This window comes from Canis lupus, chromosome 13, assembly GCF_003254725.2.
Source record: "Canis lupus dingo isolate Sandy chromosome 13, ASM325472v2, whole genome shotgun sequence".
In the NCBI taxonomy this organism is placed as follows: domain Eukaryota; kingdom Metazoa; phylum Chordata; class Mammalia; order Carnivora; family Canidae; genus Canis; species Canis lupus.
The window spans coordinates 7,756,949-7,783,267 of record NC_064255.1 but is presented as its reverse complement, the minus strand read 5'-3'; the positions used below and the strand labels follow the sequence as shown (position 1 = coordinate 7,783,267).

General features: G+C 39.2%; 1 long non-coding RNA gene across 1 annotated transcript; it reads left to right on the top strand.

Moving 5' to 3' along the window:
- Positions 1 to 487: 487 nt before the first annotated feature.
- Positions 488 to 7,892, top strand: LOC112662284 (uncharacterized). Its single transcript, XR_003138367.2, has 3 exons — positions 488 to 589; positions 3,071 to 3,114; positions 7,121 to 7,892. It is a non-coding gene; the product is annotated as an uncharacterized LOC112662284 (long non-coding RNA).
- Positions 7,893 to 26,319: the final 18,427 nt, after the last annotated feature.

Here is a 26,319-nt window from a genome sequence, read left to right as displayed (position 1 = left end):
GGGAAATATCAGGCTTGGAAAATCAAAATTAGATCACATACAAAGAAGGAAAAAATCAGTAGAAAGATCTTAAGTAATATATATTCTTTCTTGGCAATGACACTATTAGATTTACCAGATAATCAAGATTTAAAAACAGTAACAACAAAAACAAACATGTATTCATTTTCTAAAAAGTTTTCAGTCTAGTTCTGCTAGAGGGAAGAAGTATGGTTCCAAGTAACCTCCAGCTCTCCAAAATTGGTTTCTGTGTAAATGAGAGATAATTTGAAACCTCTCAGAATCATTCTTTTTATTCTAATGTTGGCAGGTTTGGCTCAAAAAACAGACATCAGTTTGTTATCAAAAGGATTGGAAATACTCAGTTCTAAATAAATAGTGTAAAAATTCAGGAAGTGGATCCTAACCCTCAGGTGGGCCTCAACCACAAAATGTAAGAGAAAAGGAGAGAATACAGTGAGCTAGTCATTTCATTCTAACTTAGAATTTAGATGCCATCACAATCCAGATTCTCAGTTCAGTAAAAACTGCCAAGGTTTTCATATGACCCTCCATCTGCCACTGAGGAACTGAATCAGGAGACAGACAGGTATTGACCACTTTCGGTAGGATCAGAGCCTAACAATGAACTATTGGGTGCCTCGGGTGCTAAGCATGTCACCAACGACACTGAATATACTTTTCAGCCCTCTCATTATCTTTCCATTTTACAAATAAGGAAACCAAGGCACAGAGATGTTCAGAAAGTCACCTAAAGTCATATAACTAATAAGATGCTAAGTTTGGATTTAAAACTTCTCTGACTACAGAATCCACGTCCATTGTCACCACACAAGCCCATTTTATCAAATACAATGGGGACTATAAAGTAAATCAGAGATTGTTTTCTCTGGCATTGACCAAGTAAACGCACACTCTTTTGTTGATCCATCAAGCAAGTCATCCAATTATGTCCTTCATCCCTCACTACAATTAACCTCTAGTGCTGTGAAATTCCTTTCCTTCCAGAAGCTCATCAGGACTCCAATCTGGGATATATGGCAAAGAGCCACTCTTATATTTAAAAGTAGCCACTTATTTTTCACACTCATACACACGCACATGTGCACACATACATTGATTTTGGTGGGTTGAAAGCCAGAGACTAAGATAAAAGAATCCCTGAAAAGGATGCCTGTGATAATCAAAAATAACTTCTGATTAGAATTCAAAAGAGAGCCCAATCTAAGGCAAAGCGGACTTGTTAATTTGCCAGAGAAACTACTCATTTCCTGTCCTGGAAGGAAGTAAATCTAGACCCGCATGTATGTGAGTAACATGGCCACACATGACTTGTGAAAGCACTGAGAAAGGAGGAACTCTTTTCAGACAGGGTCTTTCTTAGGAGTAAGAGGCAAGGCCAATCTTTCCCCTGCAAGCTCAAGCTCATTAGCTCCGTGTTGCTAGCCTCATATGTGATCACTAAGATTTATTGTATAATATTTAGGTAGATCCAGTTACAATGTCCCTATTAACTCTGAAGGACAAGTTATTTGGCAGAAAACTGAATGCAATCCTCCCCCTTTGAGAGATTTAAATACTTGTCTCCCTAACCCCACTGGAAGAACAATCTTGTAGCTAATAATATGCTCTTTGCAAAGATTTACCATAGTGCTTGGCTATTAGAGTCATTAATTAAAAGACATCTTCTCCATGATATAACTTTTGAACTAGCTGATCAGAAGCATTTATTTATTTTTTAAATTTTATTTATTTATTTATGAGAGACAGAGAGAGAGGCAGAGACACAGGCAGAGAGAAGCAGGCTCCACGCAAGGAACCTGATGTGGGACTCGATCCCGGGTCTCCAGGATCAGGCCCTGGGCTGAAGGCAGCGTTAAACCGCTGAGCCACCCGGGCTGCCCTGATCAGAAGCATTTAAAGGTAAAATAAGGCATCTTATTTTCCAGTTTTTGATACCTATGTGGGTTGACTGCACTAAATCCAATTCAAGAACCCTTTGCTTTGGCTGTATCATATTGTGTATTTCAAACAGATGTTATCTGTTAGGTTTAGCGTTTTGTTGTACTTTGTGCTGGGATTTCTCATGAATGATAGTGACCAATTGCTTTTTATGACGCTAGGCCATAAGACATTCTAGGTGTAGTAAGTTTCCTCATTTAATTAAAAACGTGGAAAGGACAAATAATGGTCTACACTCACGTTCTCCTTCACAAATACTTCACAGTCTTATGAGGTGAGTGGCAAAAATGAGTAATATATAATTTCAGTGAAGGAATTGAAGTTTGTGCATTTTTTTCTTGAATTAAAACAGAATCATGTTTTTTCTTCTATAATCACTCTTGCTAGCTTGAATTTTAATTCTGGATTTTGATTAATTTTACATGATAAAACTCCAGTTCAAAGTGGCCTAAATAAGAAAAGGAATTTATTAGTTAACATAACTGAAGAGTCTTAGAGTAGTAACATCTTCAGATATGGCTTGAGCAAGATGCTAAAACAGTGTCATGTGGACTTTTACTCTCTTAGCCTTCTTTGCTTTCCTTTATGGTGAGTTCCTTCCCAGGTAGGCTCTCCCCATGAAGTAACAAAACAGCTCACCCTATCACTTATCAACACCAACAGAAATTAAACCTTTCCTTCCCAGTATCCTAAAAAACTCTAGGATTGAATCTCACTGTATCACTGGGGTCACTTCTCCATTTCCGCCTCTGGGTTGGGGGTGGGAAGATAAAATATACTGATTTGTTAGATCAATCACTCCCCTGGAGAGGAGGAATGGGGCAGGTAGTGGGTCATACTCAATGACGTGGGCAGAGAGCAAGATGATTACTGAAAGACAAAATGAGATGCTGGTTCTAGAAAGAAAAATGAGAACCAAGCAGACAAAGATCAGTCAACTTCATGCAACAACGTGGAATGTTAGAAAAAGCATTTGTCCACTACACCTAACAGACAAACCTATGTTGTTTCCTGTTCTTACATGGCAATACCAGCAAGTACATTGTGGTGGTAATGTGAATTATAATCCTGTAAATCTTAACAATTTATTTTCTCATTTTATTGACAGATAAATTTTGAATAAGGAAGATAGCAAGAGAAAATGCAGAGAGAGTAAGTACTATATCCACATCCATATTGACTCTGATGCCATTATGGTAAACTTTGCTTAAATTTGCATCCAGATTCTTTTTAAGCCTCATCTATTATACATGTAAAAACAGATAAAGACATGAGAGCTGCTTGCTCCAAGACCTTTGAAGAATGAATTTTATGGTAGCCCATCTTTATAGGAGGAGAACCTCTAATCCACTGAAAAAACATTCTGGTTGCTTTAATTTATGTTGTTTGGGTTTATTTTGGAATTGTTCCCTCAGACTTCCAACTGATATCAGCATATCCTGTAGAAATTGCTACAATGTTATTGATTATTTGCAGAAAAATACAATTTGCAGAAAAATCTATGCTTTAAAATGAGGGTAGGAATGAATGACTTGCATTGCTTTATACATTCAATTGCCTTTTAGTGCCACAACATAATTCTAACTTGTTTAAGATTGTCATAGAATAAGATAGTTGATGTAGGATTTTTTTCCAGCTACTTGTTTAAATTATGTATTACTTTGACACATTTTTCTAAAGTGCATTATTTAGTAGCTTAACATAGATATATGGGCCATAGATAAAAATATCAACTAAATTAGCATGTCAAAAATCGGCAGTGTCAGGTCTTAGAATTTACTGGGGTTTGAATGGATCTTTAGCTAATGTATTAAGAGGTCTTCAAACTCAAACAGAATTGGAGTTGTGTCTGCTGTGTCTTCCAGAGGGTCAACTAGCTTCTTAATGCTATAAAGGTATCTTTCTCATTGCAGTTTCCAACCTGTGCTAGAAGGAGTAACAAACAGCTTGTTAGAATTTATCTGAGAGTACATAGACCTCTATGTGATAATTTAAGGAGCTCTGCAGTAAGGTACAACAGTTTCAGTGGCAGTGTCTGTTAAGGTCCATAGGATTCATAAATGATCTATCACTTTTTCACTTCATGTTTCTTGTGAAATTCAAATGAAATAATCTGAAAGTTTTTTGTAAACTATGAAACAATATCCAAAAATTAAATGGTGTTGGTATTATTTTTCCATGAACTTGAAGATTTTATTTGTTGCTGAAAATCATCCAAATTCTTTTTTTCCTTCCTGTAGCCTTCAGAGATAAATCAAAACAAGTAATGCTTTGTTTTATTCAATCATGTTTTTATTTGCATTTGATTTTTCCAAAGTCCAAGTTCTAGTTTGGTTTTAGATTTGTTTTGAGGGATTGAGTTACATATTCTATAACATTTTGGAAGTGTTGGGAATGAATATTTGCTCAGAGGATCTTGGGTAAAGGTTTATAGTATTTTAATAAGTAGATTTGACTGATCTAGGGAATCTATTTCCCATATCATCTAATAAAGGGCCAAGGAGTGAAGTATGGATAGGTAATATAAGAGGCCTCTTTGAGATCAGCCCTTTCTTTGTTTGGTAGATTCAGGGTATGCCTATTTGCCAAGTTTAGCAAATAAAGTAAAATACTGGTTAAATTTGATTTTCATACAAACATGAATAAATTTTTAGTGTAAGTACTGCCAAATGTTATGTCCTGTACTTTATCTGGCAACTGTAGGTAAGACACAGCTTTTAAGATTCTTAAAAGACTCCTAATCTACTTGAAAGGGACTATAAGTAGTCTTAACAAAACTGTAACCTTCAGGTGATCTTTACCCAAAAGTGAGATACTTTTTGCCACCTATAAAACAATTCTCTAGGTTGACCAGGGTCATCTGGGATGTTCTCATTTAGTGTCTCTCATGTAGGTGAAATTATATGGCTGCGGGGCTGGAGTGGTCTAAAGACCCAACTAAGCTAAAGATCCAAGACCTCACTTAGATAACTGGCTATTGACTGGGAGTTCAGCTGACACTATTGATTAAAGTCTCTGCACATGGCCAATCCTCATGGCTTATGCTGCTTCTGGCATGGTGGCTGTGTTCCAACAAACAGCCCAAGAATAAGTGTTTCAAGAGCTAAATCTTTTGCTTTTGCTTTCAAAATAAGCAAACTCAGCAATATTATTGATACCACAAGCACTCATGTCTTAGAGATGTCCAATATTGTTATAGCAGATGTTGCATGGCTTCTGCTCTTTAGGAACACATTTCCTTCAATAAATACAAATAGAAAGATAGAAGAGAGGTCGAAGAGTAGCAGCAAATGATTGAACAAAGGAGCAAAGGACAGGCGTGGAGGCAAGTTATAGACAGAGAAGTGGTAGCCAGGAGCAGCAGATCAGGGTACTAGATAAAGTGGGAAAGCTATGGATTACACTGGATTGATATATGGATCATCTAGGAAAATTCTGAGGATATAGAGAGCTGGGTTAATTAAGAAATACGTTGACTTCTGAGGAAGAAAAACTGAGAAACTTAAATACAGTTAAAAAAAAAAACTGTCCCCCAATTTTTTATACTTTAAACCCTAGAAGGGACTAAACTATGGTAAGTTTGTGGTTTATCCTTTCTTAAAGAAAATAAAATTTTGATTTTATTTACACACTTTTCCCATTTAAGTCTATGTCTAGTCACTTTAAAATAAAAGGCTACTTTCACTTAAATGTACTAAAAATATTAATTTAACCATAGAAAATTGCCTCTAACACAAATCTTCGTTTATATCTTGAATTACAACATTCAGTGCACTGCTGTTTTCCTTCCTTATTTCATGAATGTCCCAAGTATAAGCTGAGAGTCCCAAAGGCATTCAGGAGCTTGAGTGAGTCTAATTCCCCTCTATCAGAGTTTCTAATCACAAGTTCTTGACATGCTTAAGATACAATGTGTGTACAGACAATGTTTGATTGAGGATCCCTATAATTGTAGGTTAGCCCCAGAGGTCTCTTTGGTTAAATAAATATTAGGTCTGTTAGAATGCTACCTTTCCCAACCATAACACAGCTGCCTGCTGAGCAGAACAGTTGGTAGATAGGAAAGTAGTGAGTAAGAATATGTTCTGCCTGTTGCTATGAAATGCGAAAGGAGGTAGCTGATAGCTTGACTTGTCCTGAGAGACTGCGGAATAGAAAGGTCAAGCAACTCAGTTGTACATTTGGTGTAAAATGCAACTGAGTTGTTTGTGAAAGGCAAGCCCAGAGGGAGACTGTAACAAGAGGGTGAAATGAGATCACTCTGTCCAGCCAGTGACTGAAGAATCAGGCTATGATCTTTGGGTCTGTCACTGTATCAGAAAACAGGACATTTCACCAACAGCATTCAGTAAGTGACCTGGAAAGCCATTGAGTAGGGACGGAAAACTAATGGGAGTGTACATTTCATCCCTCAGAGTGTAAGTGGCCCCGGGAAAAGCAAAATAAAGCTAGTGGTCATCAGTCAGCAATATAAGAGTCCTGTTGATGTGGCCCAGCCATGAGTAACTAGAAGAAAGTTTTATTTGGAAAAATGAGCTTAGGAATGCAAATGAGTTAAGGTGATAAAAGGGGAATAAGCAGTTTGACTCTACATGGCATAAAGGTTAAGATTAACCTAACATAGCATTTCTAAATAGCCTTGGAGGCAGATAGTAATACCTGAATATTTAGTCTTTAGTCTCCTTCTCTAAGAACTAGTCTTGACATTGGAGACATTAGATAATGTTGGAAATTTGCAGTGGATCTTGACTACATGAACTGTTGCTTTAACCTTGTCATATCATCACTGTGGCAGAAACACAAAAGTGGTTCATTTGTAGGTATTTCAGACATCAGTTACTTGTCCTCCCTCACTTAAAGAAAAACAACTCCTAGAGGGTTACCTAACACACTTCAGACAAGTGTCTTTGTTTATCTTCCAGTGAAGATCAAAAACTCTTCATTCCTACGTGTTTGAGGCTGGGTTATGATAACTAGCTATATTTGCAGCCATGGGAACCAAATCCTAGCATCCTCCAAGTAGTCATTCTGATCATACTTCTCCTCGCCTCAGATGACCACTTAAAGGCAGAGGGAAGGATACCACTTCTCTGTCTTTCTTTCCTCTGCAAGAGTAGTTCAGCAGCTCCATTAAGGTATTCGGATTTCCAAATTTCAGATTCCATGAAGCGGCTTTTCAGGTTGGAACTCCACAGAGCAATGGCAGATTAGTTGACACGTCTGAGTTTGAGAGGAAAATGGAATGAAGCACATCACAACAGAAAGAAGATGTACCACGATCCTTTTTAAGACAGCTTCCGGCCACGTGAATCACTGAAACTTCACTGAGCATCACAATTACTTCCTAATCAAATTTACCCATGGGTAACCCTCAAAACATTGAAGGACTGGGACAGCCTGAGCCCTGAATGAAGGCTGGGGCTTGAAGGTCCCACTATGTGCCAGGTGTTAACCCTTGAGGTGATGGATTCAGGTGTCTAGATGTTCCTGAGCAGAGGCCGGCATTGGGCACCAGTGTGGCTTGCACGAGTATTTCAACATTCTAGCCATGGTGCTGTCTCTGCATACACCTGCATCCCATCATCCCTGCGTATAGCCTGTGCCTCTCTCTAAATGGTCTAAGACACAACAGAAAACAAATATCAGATGATCTTAATTTTGTACCTGCTGTGTTTCTTATGCAATTATGTAGTTAACTGCATTGTTTTCCTTGTGTGAAATAATCTTTCCCACCTTCAGTAAAGATTTCATGAACACACAGTGATTGTGAAAGCTTCCTGAAGGAAGGAATCTGTCATCTAAAAATATCATAATTACTACTCTCTAGTATGGTCTTTGAAAGATTCTTAAAGAATTTTTGTCATGTAACTTTCCTGACACAGTCATTAAAAATGCACATACTTAGCTGGATTCAGATTCGAAAGTTATAACTACTGCTACCCTCCTTCTCATTATTATTAGCATATTGTACTGGTGTTATTTAGAGAATATTCTAAAGGAAAGTTTAGGCTCAATATTTTTCACTGTCCCTAAGCCAAATATCTTTGAAGGAGTCAGAAATATACTCTTGTTATGTTTGTTGGTTTTACCACAATTAAAAAAAATGAATGATGGGCAGCCCAGATGGCTTAGTGGTTTAGCGCTGCCTTCAGCCCAGGGCGTGATCCTGGAGACCCAAGATGGAGTCCCACGTCGGGCTCCCTGTATGGAGCCTGCTTCTTCCTCTGCCTGTGTCTCTGCCTTTCTTTCTGTGTCTCTCATGAATAAATAAATAAAATCTTTAAAAAAATGAATGATGTTGGCAGTTTAGGGTTAGAGTATATAAGAAATCCAGGGACTTTCAATAGAAGGACATAAATAATTATACACACACACACACACACAGATACCTGTATATTAACTGAGATGTGACTTGTAAGTATCAAAACCATATTACCTTGACTAATGGGTAAGAAAAAATATACTCTATCATATCGTCAGGAATATCTGAGGACATAGTACAGTTTTCACAGCTAGGCAACTTCCTCAGCAGAATAAGATGAGACTAACACATTAGCATTAGCACCAAAACCTAAACCTTTAGTTGATAAAGGAATGAAAAAATAAAACATGTACTGAAGAAGACAAACCTGTTTATCTCATCACTTAGAAGAGGTTTCAGAGGGAAGAATAAGTTGTGGAATTGGGTGAGCAGAGGACGATTTATGGAAGTTCACTTATAATCTCATCTGTGGTACTAGCCAAAAACCAAGCGTGAGTGACTTTACCTTAGAGTAGAACAAAAAGCCCTCTTGAATGCATATTGAGCTTCAAAACAAAGAGCAATGTAACAGGTGGCTACTAGATAAAAGTCTCCTGAAAGAACACTGTCATTAAAAATAACCTGAAGAGTATTTTAAGTACAGTGTACAGTCACTTAAGGAAGGTAACAGAGCCATTGACAAAGAATGACAGGGATGCTCAGCAAGTAACTGCTTGGAATTGCAGTGCACCTGTTTTACATAGAGGCTAAAAAAAAATTTCAGTGAAGGGTAGAATTCATCTCCCATTCTAATTTTACTGTCATAATAGCAGCCATGCTGCCACTCAGAGATCTGCTACTGCTTCTGCATTGTTTACACCTGCCTGGAGTGGGATGTTGCACAGTCAGAAGTAACATTTTGCCAGTAAGTCCCAAAACAAAGTTTCTGTCAAAGAGGATCAGCGGGTGTGGAGGAGCAGACACAGAGGAAAGAAGTAAGTGTTGGAATCTGCATTGAGAAAGGTCCTTTCAATACAGCCCATCTCTAGCTGAGCCTGTCTTGTGCCATACAGCAAAGAGCCTTTGGGGTTTTGAGAATCTGAGCTTGAATCAGGATGCAAGATTTCAATTCTGTTTATATCATCTATTTCCTCCACAACCTGGACAAATAATGTCTTCCACAGCTCCACTTACCCGTCTTAAAATGAAGATAAGGTGCATGTTTTTCCACTTTAAGTTGTAACCAGGAGATGCTTAGACAGAGTCTCTTAGGAGACTAAACGTAACACAAGATGCATTGTAGACTCTAGCGGCATTGAGCTGTATTTTCACTGAAGTAAATTCAAAAGACATACTTGGGATGACCCAGAAGCCCATATATACACAAGATACAACATAATTCCTTGACTGTCATTCATTTTGTGCATCCTATTAAAAAGCAGTTTTCAAAAGCAGGGAATTATAATCATGTAATTCTCTGTCTCAGGTATATACTGTAATAATACAATTTTTTAGCAGTAACCATGGTTTACCAAGTCCAGTTTTAAGTACTTTACACATATTACCCATTAATCTGCCCAATAGCCCCTGGTTAATACTACTTTCATCCCCTCTTTATATTTAGGCAAAGAAGAGAGAGTAGTTAAATAAGTTGCCCTAGGTGGACTGGTTTTCTCCTGCTGTATAACAAATCTGCACGAACTCAACAGCTGGAGATAATACACATTTATTAACTCACAGTTTCTATCAGTCAAGAGTCCAGGCATGCCCTAGTGTTCCTTTCTCACAGTTTGCTTGCAAGGCTGCAAGGAGGTGTCGGCTGGGCTGCTTGCCCATCCCCAGGCTCAGCTGGGGAAGAATCTGCTTCCAAGCTCATGCAAGTGGTTGACTGAAATGCTCTCCTTGCAGCTGCAGGATAGAGGACCCCCCCCCCTCCGCCCCGCTTTGCTGGCTGTTGGCCACCTTTAGGTCCTAGAGGCCTTGCTGTGTACTTAGTACCTTGGCTACTTAGATCACCAAACCCACAAGGAGAGCCTCTCACCTCAGGGAAGAATCAGTCCCTCCTGTAAGGGCTGTTCACCTAATAAAGTTGGGCCCTACTAGGAGTATTCTTCCTTTTAACTCAGAATCAACCAATGTGAGACATTAATTGTATCTGCAAAATCTCTTCACCTTTGTCGTCTTCTGCCAGCGGGAAGTAAGTCACAAGTCCCACTCTCATTCAAGGGGAAGGGATCACACAAAGGTGCAAATAACAGGAAGTGAAAATGATTGTGCAAACAACAGGAAGTGAAAATGATTGAGGGTCACCCTAGGGTCTGTCTGCCACAGTAGATCAGCGCTCCTCAATCTTTAACGCACATACAAATCATCTGGCATTCGTGCTAAATGCAGATTATGATTCAGTAGGTCTGGGATGGGGCTGAGAGTCTGCACTTCCAAGCTGCCAGGTGTTGCCGATGCTACTGGCTGGTCTAGGGACCACGCAGACCCACAAAGCTCGGGGTAGGAACCAGCAGCTTAAGCTCCTAGCCCCCCTGCTCTTAACCACTTCACTAGTCAAATCTCCCAGAATGCACTATGGTTGTTATCAACAATGGGTCTAGTTTTATTTTTGTCCCACATTCATCCTTGGAACCCTAAGCTATTCAATGTAGTTGACATCTCATTGCCTTCTTTTGCGTTTACGTGATTTACAGAACAAAACTTTTCATGAGCAACTCGACCTTCAAGTTGAAGCTTCAGGCACACTCCAGCTGGTCCGAATGCCCTCCAGCCCCTTCCTCAGAGGAGACAAGTGCCCCAGTTAAGGGTGACACCCTGGGGAGGGGATTTTGCCTGCTGAGGAATATTGTATTACTGTAGATTCTCAACCATCACCCCTCCCAATAAGATTATTTTTGTTTTATAAATTGGACCTCCATAGACATGCTCACTTGACTGAAGTGTCTCATCAGAGAAACCTTTTCCTTGTAAGGAAAAGGAAAGGAAATACAGGTTTTAAACATTCCTTGTTTTTTTTTTTTTTTTTTTTCCATTCCTTGCTTTTGAAGAGAATATTTACTCTAAAGAAGACAGGATTTAAGACATGTACTTAACTACAAATAACTCTCCCTGGATTTTAGAGAGAGTAAAGAAGAGAGTAAAGAAAGCTTGAACAAAACTTTCTCTTTTAGCAGTCTCTCCCTGACAGGAAACTGTTATCTACCTTCTTTTAAAAATGCTTAGATCCTTAGACTTAAATTTAGCTCTCAGGCACCCTCTCCTTTCTCCCCCTGGGGTACAAGTGGTGTTAAATGACAGATGTTAAACAAGATATCTCCCCACACAGCTTCTTTTGACTCTTTGAATAAGTGCCAAACTCTACTTAAAATAATAATAAAAAAAATCTGATGTCTGTCAGAGGGCTTTGAAATTAACATAACTCAGACCTCCTGCCAGTGTCCTAAACTTAAAATAGTGAATTACCAATTGTCTGCCAGTTAGCTGCAAGGCTTCCAAAGCCAAGCCACTGTTCCAAGATTGGAGCATGCCTCCAACGCTTATGGCACTGGGAAAATGAAGGCCGAAGGACCATGATAAATGCTTCCTTGTAAAACCCCACATTGAAAAGCTGAAATCCTACCACAGATGCTAACCACAATGAGATCATCACTCCCCACATCTTTTGAGCTAACAGCTTTACATTCCAGGCCCCATTTAATTTGCACAACAAACTTGTTAAATTTCCACTTCCCACTTGGGCAGGGGGTCTCAGGCAGAGAAAAGTTAGGTAATACACCCAAGGTCACACGGCTAGCTGGTGGCTGGACTGAGCTGGATCTCAAGTCGGACTCCTGATGCAGGCTGAGAACAAGCACAATGGGACGCTAAAGAAAAGTGAGAGAACACATGCAAGAGGACATTAGTGGATTGAATGGTGCCCCCCCCCCCCACTGGATGGCCCACAACCTAACCCCCAGAATTTGTGAATATGGTGTCATTTTAAAAAGAGTCTTTGCTGATGTAATCAATTTGAGGATCTCAAGATCCTCCTGGGTTATCTGGGAGGGCCCTAACTAAACCCAATGACAAGTGTCCTTACATCAGAAAAAGGCTGAGGGGAATCTGACGCAGACAGAAGCGGAAAAGACACAGACCGGAAGGTGAGCGACCACACAGAGGGACAGGCAGAGGCAGAGGCTGGAGCGCCGCTGCCGCAAGCCCCGGAAGCCGGGAGCCACCAGAAGCTGGAGAGGCAAGAAAAGACTCTCTCCCTGTCAAGGTCGTGGCCATCTGCTCCCTCAGCCCCAGCAAAACAATACAGACGCGGAGAACGGAAACCTTAGGTTAACACGTTGTGGAGACCCGTGTGCCTGAATCTCTGACTGGATTGGAAACCCCGAGAGGGCGCAGACACTACCTCATTCGTCTCTGAACCTCTAACATCCGCGATATTGATGTGCAGCTCCATGAACGTTCATGGACCAGGACCACAGAAAGAGCTGGAAGTCTGGCAAGCAGAGGCGGTAAAGGCTGTAAGCCCGAGACCATCCAAAAGCGCCGCAAGGCCGGCGTGGGCAAGTCGCTCTCGTCGACAAGGGCCGCGAGCGGCTGCAGGTGCGCATGCGCGGCTCTTCCGCAGGCCTGAGGAGGCGAAGCGCCCGGCGGCCCGCCCTCCTGTGGGGCATGTGGCGGCGCCCTGGGGAGACTCCGAGCTGCCGTTTTCAGCCCTTGTGTAAACAAAACGTAGTCATGGAAATGGACACGTTTCCGTAAAATCTGATATGGAGAAAAAAAGAAATCTGAGGTCCAGGGAAGCCCAGGTGGCTCAGTGGTGTAGCTCCTGCCTTCAGCCTGGAGCATGATCCTGGAGTCCTGGGGTCCTGGGATCGGGTCCCACGTCGGGCTCCCTGCATGGAGCCTGCTTCTCCCTCTGCCTGTGTCTCTGCCTCTCTCTGTGTCTTTCATGAATAATAAAAATAATCTTTTAAAAAAAGAAAGAAATCTGAGGCCCTCCTACTCTCCACTCTTTCATTGTTTTATTTTTAATTTACCTTTCAAGTCAATGCATCATTAACACACCCGGGGATGCAGCCCTGTCTCCCTCCGCGGTCACCCCGGGGCTCGCCCACCACGTGTGGCCCGAGAGCCTGCCTGGTGCGCGGTGCTCAGCGCTTGGGGTGCGTCAGTACGCGAAGCGGGCGAGGAGCTGTCTTCACGGCCTCTCAGGCAGCTGCGCTGGGAAGTCGCGGCCCAGCTCGTCGACGGGCTCCGGCAAAGACTTGGATGGACGGCAGCCAAGCAGCTCTCTCTCTCCTGCCACATTTGCAAGTAGGCTTTTCTGGAAGCTTCTAGAGTTTCTGGATACGGGAGCAAATGTGAACATATACTCTTATGTTCTCTTTGTCTTGAAAGCATATTGTACTATGTCTTGCTTTTTAAATTTAATGTCTCTTGGAGCTTTTTAAAATATATGTTTAAAAAATATATATGTTTATAAGATTTTATGTATTTATTCATGAGAGACACACACAGAGAGAGAGACACAGGCAGAGGGAGAAGCAGGCTCCATGCAGGGAGCCGCTCGCGGGACTCGATCCCAGGACCCCAGGATCACGCCCTGGGCTGAAGGCGGCGCTAAACCGATGAGCCACCCGGGCTGCCCCTATCTCGGAGCTTTTTATCAGATAACTTTCTTGACCGGAAAGTTTCCCTGTTTATCTCTTTTTGGACTACTGACTAGAACATCCTTATTTGTGTGGATACAATGATGTATTTAATTGTTTCCTTATGATAGGCATTTAGGTTGTTTCTAATCCTTCACTGTTCTGAAAAATGCGGTAATGCATAATTTTGTACAAATATCATTCGACTCTCTTGGATAATTTCCCGTAAGAGGAATTTCTGGGTCAAAGCTATATGAATGAGTGATTTTAACAAATATTGCCAACCGCCCTCCACGGGACTTTTACTGATGATTACCTCCTGATACTGGTGAAGCAGAGTGCTTGTTTCCCACATGACACCAACGAGTGTGACATAAACTTTATTTGTAAGTGTCTTGGCCGTTGCAGTGTGCAGAGAAGTGATAATCTCATGTAATTAAAATTTTTTTTCATGTCTTATGAATAAGGGTGTATTTAGGAGCCATTTGCATTTCTTTTCCAATTAACTCTTTATTCATATTTTTGCCCAATTTGCTACTGGGAAGTTGGCCTTTTTCTCATTGATTTCTATGTGTTTTTCATATACTAGGGAGATTATTCTGTTTTAAGAGTCCACAAATATTTCTTCCTGTACGTTATCTTTTCACTTTATCTATAGTTTCCCTTTTCTTTATATTTTTTCCTTGCATAATTTTTTAAAATTTTTTAAATATTTTTTCCTTGCATAATTAAAAAAAAAATTTTTTTCCTTTTTAATTTCTTTTAATGTAGTAACATTTATTGATATTTTTCTTTATAGCCTCTGGATTTTGAGTGCTGTCTTCACCACAAATTTATAAAAGAATGTTCTCATTTTCTTCTAGTATGGTTTCATTTTTTTACATTTCATCTTTGATTTATTTAGAATATTTGAATAGAATATTTGATTTATTTAGAATATATTCAGGTGCACATTGTGAAAGATGAATCCAACTTTTTCCCCAGATGCCTCCATGCTTTTCCATCACCATCTTTTGAATAATCTGTTTTCTCCCTACTGATCTAACACCTCTATCATGTATTCATTTCTTGTGTGTAGTTGGGTTTGTTTTCTATCCTGCTCCAGTGGTTCTGTTTGTCAGTTCATATATCAATACAATACTGTTTAAATAATTGAAGTTTTCCTGTCTATTCTTTTTTTTTAAATATTTATTTTTGAGAGAGAAAGGGAGAGGGAAGGAAAGAGACTTAAGCAAACTCTGCCCAAGCATGGAGCCCAACATGAAGCTCGATCTAATGACCCTGAGATCACAATCTAAGCTGAAACCAAGAGTTGGACACTTCAACTGACTGCACCACCCAGGCACCCCAGTCCTTGATTGTTTAGTTTTCATATGGTCTGTAGAACGTTTGTCTCATTGTAAGGAAAGACAAAAATTAAATTATTGGAATAGAGTTAAATTTCCCATAGAGAGAAATTATGTAAAATTTTCCCATCTAAGGAAAATATTCTCACTGTAGAATATTTTTTATATTTTATTTAAGTTTTATTTAAATTCCAGTTACTTAACATACAGTATAATATTGGTTTTCGATGTATAATATTCAGTACTTCTTATATCACCTGTGTTCATCATAGCAAATGCACTCCTTAATCCCCATCACCTAATTAACTCATCTCCAGCTTGTTCTCTATAGTTAAGAATCTGTTTCTTGATTTGCCACTTTCTCTCTCTCTTTTTCCCCTTGCTCATTTGTTTTGTTTCTTAAGTTCCTCATATGAGTGAAATCATGGTACTTGTCTTTCTCTGACCTATTTTGCTGAGCATAATACTCTCTAGCTCTATCCTTGTCCTTGCAAATGACAAGATTTCATTCCTTTTTATGGCTGAGTAATATCCCATTCACATCTTATTTATCCATTCATCTATTGACGGACACTTGGCCTATTAGCAAAAATGACATACCCAATTATGGTTTTATCTTTTCTTTATTCAGTTGTATTTTGTGCCTTTCCGGAGTGCTTTATGGTACATAGTTTTTGCATATTTATTAGTAAGTTAATTTATAGATATTTTATCTTTATTGTTATTATAAATGGCTAATTTCTTTCATTATACTTTCCAAATAATTTTCTTAAATATATGAGTGATATTTATTTCTGCACAATAATTATCTAACCCACCACCCCATTGAATTCTTATTCATTTAAAACTATTTTTAGTTGATTCTTCTGTTTTCCAAGTACGCATTCATAGTCTTTGTAAATAAAAATAGATTTATGTCTTCAACTCCCATTTTTCTACCTCTAGCATCTTTTTCAAGACTTTTCTTTCATTAGTGTCTTTCCACCTCACCCATGAATTTTTGGATATGCTTTATAGCCTCCCTTTTGCTTCACAGAGATTTCTTTATCTTTAAATTATGGCTAAATGTTCACATTTTTCACTTTTTTTGTGGCAACTTTTTTCTCATAAATCTTCTTTTTTGATAGGTTTACTGTACTTCTCCACATTTTCTCTTACAGTGTGTTTAGGTTAATATTGTGCCTATTTAAAACTTTTTTTCATCAATGAGTTGAAGTTTTCTGGACTAGGCATTTTAGAAAGCTGCTGTGGAGAGGGAGGAGATGCCAGGGTAGCTTCTCAGTGTTCAAATCTCTGTTGCTACCACAGAGATGGACTGTTTCCTATAAGTATGGTGCATCCATGCAGTTCTCTATGCAACCTTATTACCTCTGGCTCTTTAAATCCATTGCTTTTCAAAGTTGAAGTTCGGAAGGATTTTTATTGCTATTTCTGACACCAGATTTTCCCCTTACTATAGCAAACAAGTCATGCAGCTTTTTTACTAGAGGGAAAGCCCTTCTTTTCAGAAAATGTGTTTTCACAAAATCCTTTGGCAACCTATCTTCTAAGTATCTGTCTTCACTTCCTGTTAGGTGGATTCTAACCAATCTCAGCTATTTTAGCAGTCATTACACATATATCAGAGTCTGCAAATTATCTGTGTTCTTTTAACTGGAGACAGTCTGACAGTTTTTTGTTTTTTTGATTTTTTACCTGTTGGTTTTAGATGACTCCCAGGGGAGGGGGGAGCCTGGCATACAAAGCCATGTTCAATAGGCTATCTCAAATATTTTCTTTTCCTCAAAATGACAGCTCTTCCCTGAAACTTTCTAGCACAAAGTTTCAGGATTGGGAGTAGATTATATGAAAAAATGCATGTCTATAGATGAGCTGTGGGTGTGTGGTATAATTATGATTACCTATTTCCTTCTGGTTTTCCAAACTTTCTCTTTCTGTCATGACTTTCTCTCTCTTTCCCTCAACACATATACATATTTATATGCACAGTCACACACACACACACACACACACACACACACACACACACACAGAAGAGGATGTATATAAGATTATCAATGCTCTATAGGAAGTTTAAATAAGTGAGAATCAAAACTCTCCCTTGGATCGGTAATGAGGAATTCATCTGTGACCCTGAATAAACTGAGTTTGTGGACAGAAACCAGAATTGTGAGTTGAATAAGTTGAGATGTGAACAAAAGGTCATAGATTAAGGAGCATAGACCACCTTTTAAATGTACTTTTTTTCTTCTTTACTGAAATATAATTGACATATAATCCTGTGTAAGTTTAAGATGTACAACACATTGTTTTGGTATACTTTTTAATGCAAAATTGTTATCACCATAGAGTTAGCTAACACCTCCATCAGGTCATATAAAGACACTTGGCTATTAAGGAAAGGAAAATATTGCAGGATCACATAGAAAGTCAGGGCTAAGAAACTATATTTAGGCCTCCTTAAGAAGCTTGTTCAGAGGGTGGTGTCATGAGATTGTGAAGTCCTGTCCTTCAAGGGGGAAAATAATTTGCATTAGAGCATAGTCATTAATAGCCCTGACTCTTAAGTCAGAGGACCTGGATTTGATCCTGTTATAACTCTTGTTAGCTCTGTGACCTGGCACAGCTTAGTCTCCATGATCCAAAATGATGCCCTAGTTTGTATGAGTCCAGATCTTCCTCCTGAGCTGCAATCCCTGCTTTCTGAATAATGTCCTGCAGGTATCTCTAATGTGACCAATATTTAATTTAATGTTTGTCCAATCCCCAAGCTTATGCCCCCTGCATTTTCATTCTTAGTGAGTGAAACCATCTATGTAGAAACCCAAGCCAGAATGCCCATGTTTATCTAAATGTCTTCATTTATTTCACAACTAATATCTCATTGTTACCAATTTATATCAATTGTACCTCTTCATTTCACCTGTAGTATTTTTGCCCTCCTGCCCAAATTTACTGCTGCCATCTTGGAGTATTTTTCAATCAACTCTTACCTATGCTACTGCTCTCCTATGGCCTCTGCCCTTGCTCATGGCCTTGAGCCAGAAATCCCCAGTTCAGATTTGTGAATCAAGTTCCCAGGGAATGGGGAGGGGAAACAGTTGGTGGAAGAGAGTGGGAGCAGCTGCCCATTGGCTAGAGTTTGGCACAGTTACCATAGTAACCAGATTGAGCAGGTAGGGGTCACCTCTCCACTCACCCATTTCTAATGGTGCAAACAATCCAGGTCTGCCTAATTTGGAATTAGCAAGACTAACTGAAATTTCTGAGTTAGAAGGGCTGAAATGGGGTAGGAAAGAGGCCACAGACCCATCCCCCCACTCCTACATCCTGTTCTTGTGGTAGGGAACTTCCTTTGGATAAAAGAAAAAAATTTCCTGAGTCTCTACTCTTGCCCACATACCGTCCTTGAATCTATCCTTCATACCACCACCGAAGTAAATTTGTTAAAAATTTTAATCATGCCATTCTGCAGGCCAAAACTTTATAATATTAGAATAAAACCTACATTTTTTATTAGGGCTTTAAAGTGCCTCCACAATCTGGCCCTGCCTATTGACCTCTCTATTTACTTCATTGGTAAAGATGGTGAGAAGTGGCCAAATTCTGGATACTTTTCAAGATAAATCCAATAGAATATACTAGTGAACTGGTTGTGGAATATGAGAAAAGAAAAAGAGTCTAAGATAACTTCAGGTTTCTTGGCCTGAGCAACTGGTAGACCAAAGTTAATTTTTGAGCTGAAAAGAAGAATACTGTGGAAAGCTCACATTGGAAATACTGAGTATTCAGTTTTGTACACATTAGGATTGAGCTAACCATTAGGCAGACATCTAGTAGATATGACTACCAGGTTGCTGAGTATACATGCCTGAAGTATAAGGGATAGGTCAGGCCAGACACTGACGTTTGGGAATTGTCATCATGAAGATGGCGTTCAAAACTTTGAGATCACCAAGGAAGTAAGGATAATTTGAGCAGTGAAGAGGGCCCAGCTTTGCACAGTCCAATGTTAAGAAGCTAGGGCCAGAGTGGGGTGGGGGTGGCGGGGAAATTGGGGGGCGGGCAAGTACCAGCGAAGGAAATTAAGAGGGAACAGCCATAATGTAGGAGGAAAACCTAGAGAATTTTTTTCCAGAGGTCAAGTGAAGAAAGCATTTGAAGGAGTGACTGTTCTAATGTGTCAAATATTGCAGTTAGGACAAGTATATTTAGAACTAATAACTATTAGATTGCACAATATGGAAGTTATTGGTGACAGTACAAGGGTAGTTTTAATAAATTGCAAATGTAAGATCTGTTTGGATTGGGTTCAAGAGAAAACAAGAGACAGAATTGGAGGCAGGCAATAAACACAATTCTTCCAAGGAGTTTTACTGTTAAGGGGAGTGGAGGAATGGGATATATGTGGGGTCAAGAGATTATATTTTTTAAGGTGAAATAAATACCAACATTGTTCATATTTAAATAGATGTAATAATCATTTGTGTTTGTTTGCTAAATTAAGTTAATGTGACTACAGTTTGGTAATAGGTTTTGTGATATTTGTTTTCTGAAATTTTCCTTAGTTTCTGGGAATATATGTAAACTGTTATGGTCTATAATGTAAAAGTTAATACTCATTACTCTTACTGAAATTTGAAATGCAATCTATAAATCTAGGTTATTTATTTACAAGATGGCATCATTATTCTTGATAACAGTGTAAGTAACAATAATATGAATAGCTTCCATGTGGTGTCCTTATACAGTGTAGTGAGAAGTAGGCTGTCCTACAGACCTCATCCTACAAAAACATGATAATGACACAGGAAAAATTATGATTGCCATTTTCAGACAAGGCAATTGAGTCTCAGAGAAATTAATGAACTCTGCATGGGTACAGAGTTTTGAAAGAAGATCCAGAATGCAAAACCAATCTGCTTGAACCCAGTATCTGGGGTACTGGTCACTATGCTCTTAAAACCTACATGTTGAGCCTCTGTTGGACCCACAGCACAGTAGGATCTAGAACCATGGTTCTCAACTATAATGATATGTTAGATTAAGGTAGTGTCAGGACTCTGTCCAAAACCTGTCTCTAGGTCTAGCACTTTACCATATGTAGTTTGTAAGCCCCACAGGTGATCCCAATATGATTTAAGATTCTGATGTGATTCTCAGTGATTGCAAACCACTGGGCACTATATTCTAGTAGATTCCAGGAAAGAGTCTGTATTCAACAGAGTTATCATTACTAAATAACTGAGACCTCATCTGCCCCTCATCATGCTGAGGGAAACCTTTTAGACACTGCCTATAAATTACCTTAAAATAAAACACTATAAATAAGCTTTCCCTTACAGCCTCCATTCCCTACAAATGACCCCACTTGACCTTCCCATCTGACGACTCACTCCTGCCATGCGTGCAGTATTAATACTATCCTTCATCAAACAGAATTATTTAAGGAGCTTTAAATTTCTAACACCATGACTCAATATCAAGGTATGAATAGCAATAGCCATGTAACAGGAATTACACGTGCCAGGTATGGTGTTAAGCGTTTCCCATGTGTTAACTCATTTAATCCTCACTGTGACCCTATGAGGTAGATGCTCTGATAATATTCATATTACAGATGGAGCAATTGAATCATAGAGAAATTAAATAACATGGCCTAGGTCACCCTGCTAACCAGCAGAGCCCAGATTTTCACTGGGTATGCTTGACCGCAGAGTCCATTTTCCTGGTTACTCATAACATCTCCACAGGCATTCCTGGGGCTTCCTCACTTCAAGATGGAAACTTTCCCTTCTTACTACAAATCCTCCTCTTTTCCTGTTCTTTCCTAGCTAATGTCACTTCCTCACACCCATCATTTAAATTGAAATCTCTGGGTCATCCTTGACACCCATTATCCACATGACTAACTAGTAACTAGTCCCTATGTTCTTTTGATAGTCCCCCTCAGTGGCTCTCAAATCTTTCAGATCCTCATTTGGTTCTTTCCAAGATTATTTTAGTAACTCCTGTAAATAGTCTCCCTACCCTAGTTTTATCTTTTTCAATCTAAACCTCACTTTACCAGCTCTAGATCTGATTATTTGGTAATGCAAATTTGAGATTGCATTGAGTTTAAAATGCCACACTGATACAATAAGTTGCTTATGACAAAACACCAATTCCTGAGCAAAATATTGTTTACAATGTAGCTCCAACTCACTTCTTCAAAGGCCTGTCCTACTGCTCTCTAGCCCTTTATCCTTACCCCATAGACACTGTATGTTCTTCTATAAAGTTCCTAAACTGGTGCCCACAAGCAATCTCTTCCAAAGACATGCTATACCATGTTGGTTCACCCAGAACTACTGTGTGTGACTGTGTGTGTGTGTGTGTGTGTGTGTGTGTGTATGTGTATTAACTGTCACCATTTAAAGAATTGGGAGAGTTTTTGCAAAAATACACACTTCTTATGTTTCTTGAAACATTACTTCATCAGTTGCCCATAGTCCTCACCACTCCATGTTGTACCCCCAATCCAATTCACTTCACACATTTGAGTGACCCACATAACCTGCAAGCATTTGAGTTTGTGATATCTACTCCAGGCCATCAGAAGGTCTCTAACTCTACCATGTATCTTATTCCTCAGTAACTTTGTTCATGTTGTTTCTACAGATCAGAGACCCTTTTTCCACCTGCTAAGGTTCTCTTTATCTTTGAAAAGCCAGAGAAAGGATCACCAAATTTTTATGAAGTCCTTCCAATAAAATCAGACATGCTGTGCTCAAGGATCCCATTAAGCTTTATTTGTATTTCTATCGTAGCTCTCCCCAAACTATCAAAACAGTTGTGTGTGTCTTATCCTGGCTAGACTGAGAAAACCTTGAAAGTAAGTTCTGTTTTGATCAGTTTTCTACCCTGTCTCATGTTGCTTACCATCATGCTTCACCCACTGTGTACACTCCATGAGCACTGAGTAAATTCAATTGAAATCAGAAATTCTTTTCGTTCTTTATTAAAGTATTTTTATTCCCACTTTGTGAAACTGAGCTAGTAAAAGAATTATTAGTTTATGTAGAAAGGATCAATAGAATAATTGCTTCATATGAGCTTTGAGAAAATGTAGATTTCTGAAGTATTGTTTTTTAATTTTTAAAAATTTTTTAAAAAAGATTTTATCTATTTACTCATGAGAGACACATAGAGAAAGAGAGAGAGTCAGAGACACAGGCAGAGGGAGAAGCAGACTCCATGCAGGGACCCCTACGTGGGACTTGATCCCAGGTCTCCAGGATCACACCCTGGGCTGAAGGCGGCGCTAAACTGCTGAGCCACCCGGGCTGCCCTTTTTTAAAAATTTATTTTTATTTTTTTAAAAGATTTTATTTGTTTATTCATGATACACACACACACATAGAGATTCCTGAAGTATTTTTAGGAAGAGTATATAGCTGATGACGAATATTGGTCCTACTTGACTTCTCAGTGCATTATGCAAAGAATTCTATAGATACAACCCCTTCCCCTCCTCCCAAGTATTGCCTATATCAATCAAGTAAAATCTAATATTTTTTCAACACACTTTAACACTCATGACAAACTTCATAGGTGGTAATTACTTCATTAATCAGCTTTGCACCCTCACCTACAATTTCAAATATCATGTTTTCATAAGAAACTCATGTTGTAAACTATTTCCCTCTATCTTTATCTTTGAGACTCCATTTTCATTGCTTTTCCACCTCCTATTAAAACAGAAGAGGGGATCCCTGGGTGGCTCAGAGGTTTAGTGCCTGCCTTCGGCCCAGGGCATGATCCTGGAGTCCCGGGATCGAGTCCCATGTCAGGCTCCCTGCATGGAGCCTGCTTCTCCCTCTGCCTGTATGTCTGCCTCTCTCTCTCTCTCTCTCTCATGAATAAATAAAATCTTTAAAAAAAAATAAAACAGAAGAATACTGAACTCTTAAGAATCCAGATATAGGTTGAGAAAGAAGATAGAACACTTCTTTTAAAATACATATAGATCTTGGTTTAGAGAAGGAATGCCTGAAGGAGACATAAAGAGGAAACAAATTTTAAACTCTCTTCTGGAGAAGCAGAAATGAGGAACCACAGTTGCCATGGAAGTGAAATGTCAGAAGGAATGACCAGATTCTGTTAAGAGCTGCCTGAGTTTTTTTTTTTTTTTTTTTGCCAGGACCATCTGCTGACAGCCCCGAGCCCCAGGTAGTGACTGCAGTGCTGTTAATATTGAAACACCAATAATAACTTGCTGTCTTCACTTCATCTCCCTCTTTCGGAATTGAATGTGGAGCAGGTGTGCACAGGAAGGCAGAAAAATCCCTTGAATGATTGTAAATTAGTTTGATCCTGGGCTAAGCTCATGGGCACTGCTAAAGAACCCCATTCCTTCCAAGGCATTCCATGTGGGATGAAGGGAATCTAAGAGGAACCAAACAGTCTGCAGTATATCTACATTCTTAAGAAAGTATGTCAGAAATTTCAGACTCAGATTTAAATCTTTATTTGTAATAGTTTTCTTTCCTGGTGATCCAATTTCCCCTTAAGACAGATTTTGTTTCAGTTAACATTATCAGATGCTGTTGAACTCTTGGGTACACATCTGACAAATTTTAGATAGAGCATTAAATCATCTCCAAAACTGCCTTAATCTAAGAGGTAAATGACCTACATGATGAAAAATTGACATCGACATATTTTTTTAAATAAATTTGTCTCCTCATCAGAATTAACTGAGCTTTCATGCCATTTTTTTTGAAGCTCTTAGTAGCTCTCAATCAATATTGATTAGAGGTGGGGCACCTGGTTGGCTCAGTGGTTGAGCGTCTGTCTGCCTTTGGCTCAGGTGGTGATCCTGGGGTCCTGGGATAGAGTCCCGCATCAGGCTCCCGGTGAGGAGCCTACTTCTCCCTCTGCCTCTGTGTGTGTGTGTGTGTGTGTGTGTGTGTGTTTCTCATGAATAAATAAACAAAATAAAATAAATATTGATTAGAGGAAAGGATACAGTTCTAAACTCTATAGAACTGTTGTGTGACAAAAACAGACACATAGATCAATGGAACAGAATAGGGAATCCAGAAGTGGACCCTCAACTTTATGGTCAACTAATATTCGACAAAGGAGGAAAGACTATCCACTGGAAAAAAGTCAGTCTCTTCAATAAATGATGCTGGGAAAATTGGACATCCACATGCAGAAGAATGAAACTAGACCACTCTCTTGCACCATACACAAAGATAAACTCAAAATGGATGAAAGATCTAAATGTGAGACAGGATTCCATCAAAATCCTAGAGGAGAACACAGGCAACACCCTTTTTGAACTTGGCCACAGTAACTTCTTGCAAGATACATCCACGAAGGCCAAAGAAACAAGAGCAAAAATGAACTATTGGGACTTCATCAAGATAAGAAGCTTTTGCACAGCAAAGGATACAGTCAACAAAACTAAAAGACAACCTACAGATTGGGGGAAGATATTTGCAAATGACGTAACAGATAAAGGGCTAGTTTCCAAGATCTATAAAGAATTTATTAAACTCAACAGCAAAGAAACAAACAATCCAATCATGAAATGGGCAAAAGACATGAACAGAAATCTCACAGAGGAAGACATAGACATGGCCAACATGCACATGAGAAAATGCTCTGCATCACTTGCCATCAGGGAAATACAAATCAAAACCACAATGAGATACCACCTCACACCAGTGAGAATGGGGAAAATTAACAAGGCAGGAAACAACAAATGTTGGAGAGGATATGGAGAAAAGGGAACCCTCTTACACTGTTGGTGGGAATGTGAACTGGTGCAGCCACTCTGGAAAACTGTGTGGAGGTTCCTCAAAGAGTTAAAAATAGACCTGCCCTACGACCCAGCCATTGCACTGCTGGGGATTTACCCCAAAGATACAGATGCAATGAAATGCCGGGACACCTGCACCCCGATGTTTATAGCAGCAATGGCCACGATAGCCAAACTGTGGAAGGAGCCTCGGTGTCCATCGAAAGATGAATGGATAAAGAAGATGTGGTTTATGTATACAATGGAATATTCCTCAGCCCTTAGAAATGACAAATACCCACCATTTGCTTCAACGTGGATGGAACTGGAGGGTATTATGCTGAGTGAAATGAGTCAATCAGAGAAGGACAGACATTATATGGTCTCATTCATTTGGTAAATATAAAAAATCGTGCAAGGGAATAAAGGGGAAAGGAGAAAAAATGAGTGGGAAATATCAGAAAGGGAGACAGAACATGAGAGACTCGTAACTGGGAAACGAACTAGGGGTGGTGGAAGGGGAGGCGGGTGGGGGGTGGGGGTGACTAGGTTACGGGCACTGAGGGGGGCACTTGGTGTTATTCTATATGTTGGCAAATTGAACACCAATAAAAAATAAATTTATAAAAAAAAGAACTGTTGTGTGAAAAAAATATCTTTGTCTTACTTTAAGAAATTATTCAGTGCTGAGTCCTGAGCATTTTTATTTGGTTAGCACTCTTCATATATGGTTCATTTTCTCTCCAAATAACCTGTCTAGCAAGTCCTTTTTAAAAACTACATTTCAACCTTTGTTCTGAAAATTGAATGAATGGCTTTTTCTGCATCTACCTAAAGGCCCGTGAAAGAAGGATGTGTAATTAAAAACAAAAGGTCAGGTGAGGATTACTTCCGATAGCATTTGCTCATTTTGTCTTTAAATGCTCTTTAAAAAAATTTTTTTTCAAAACATTTGAAAAGATCTTAGTAATAATCTATGAAGTTCAACATGTGTGTAGGTCTTAATTTAAAGATTTAAAATTGGACCAAAATTTTGATCCTCATCTTTCTATCAATATGACCTGTCTATACAATTCAAGATTGGGACTGAAAAACCTGGCCTTCGTCTACTCCTTATTTGGGCCTCACTTTTTCCATCTGGAAAATGAAGGTTGGAGGAGGTGATTCTAAGGAGGTATCAAATAGGGGTGAAGACAAAAGAAAAAGGGACTTCAGGGTCTCTGATAACTAGAATAAAAAGCACAAGTTTTGAATCAGACAGATGTGGGTTTGAATTGCAGATATTATTAGCCGTAGGAAGTTAGATTTCATTGTACTCTGCTATAAAATGGG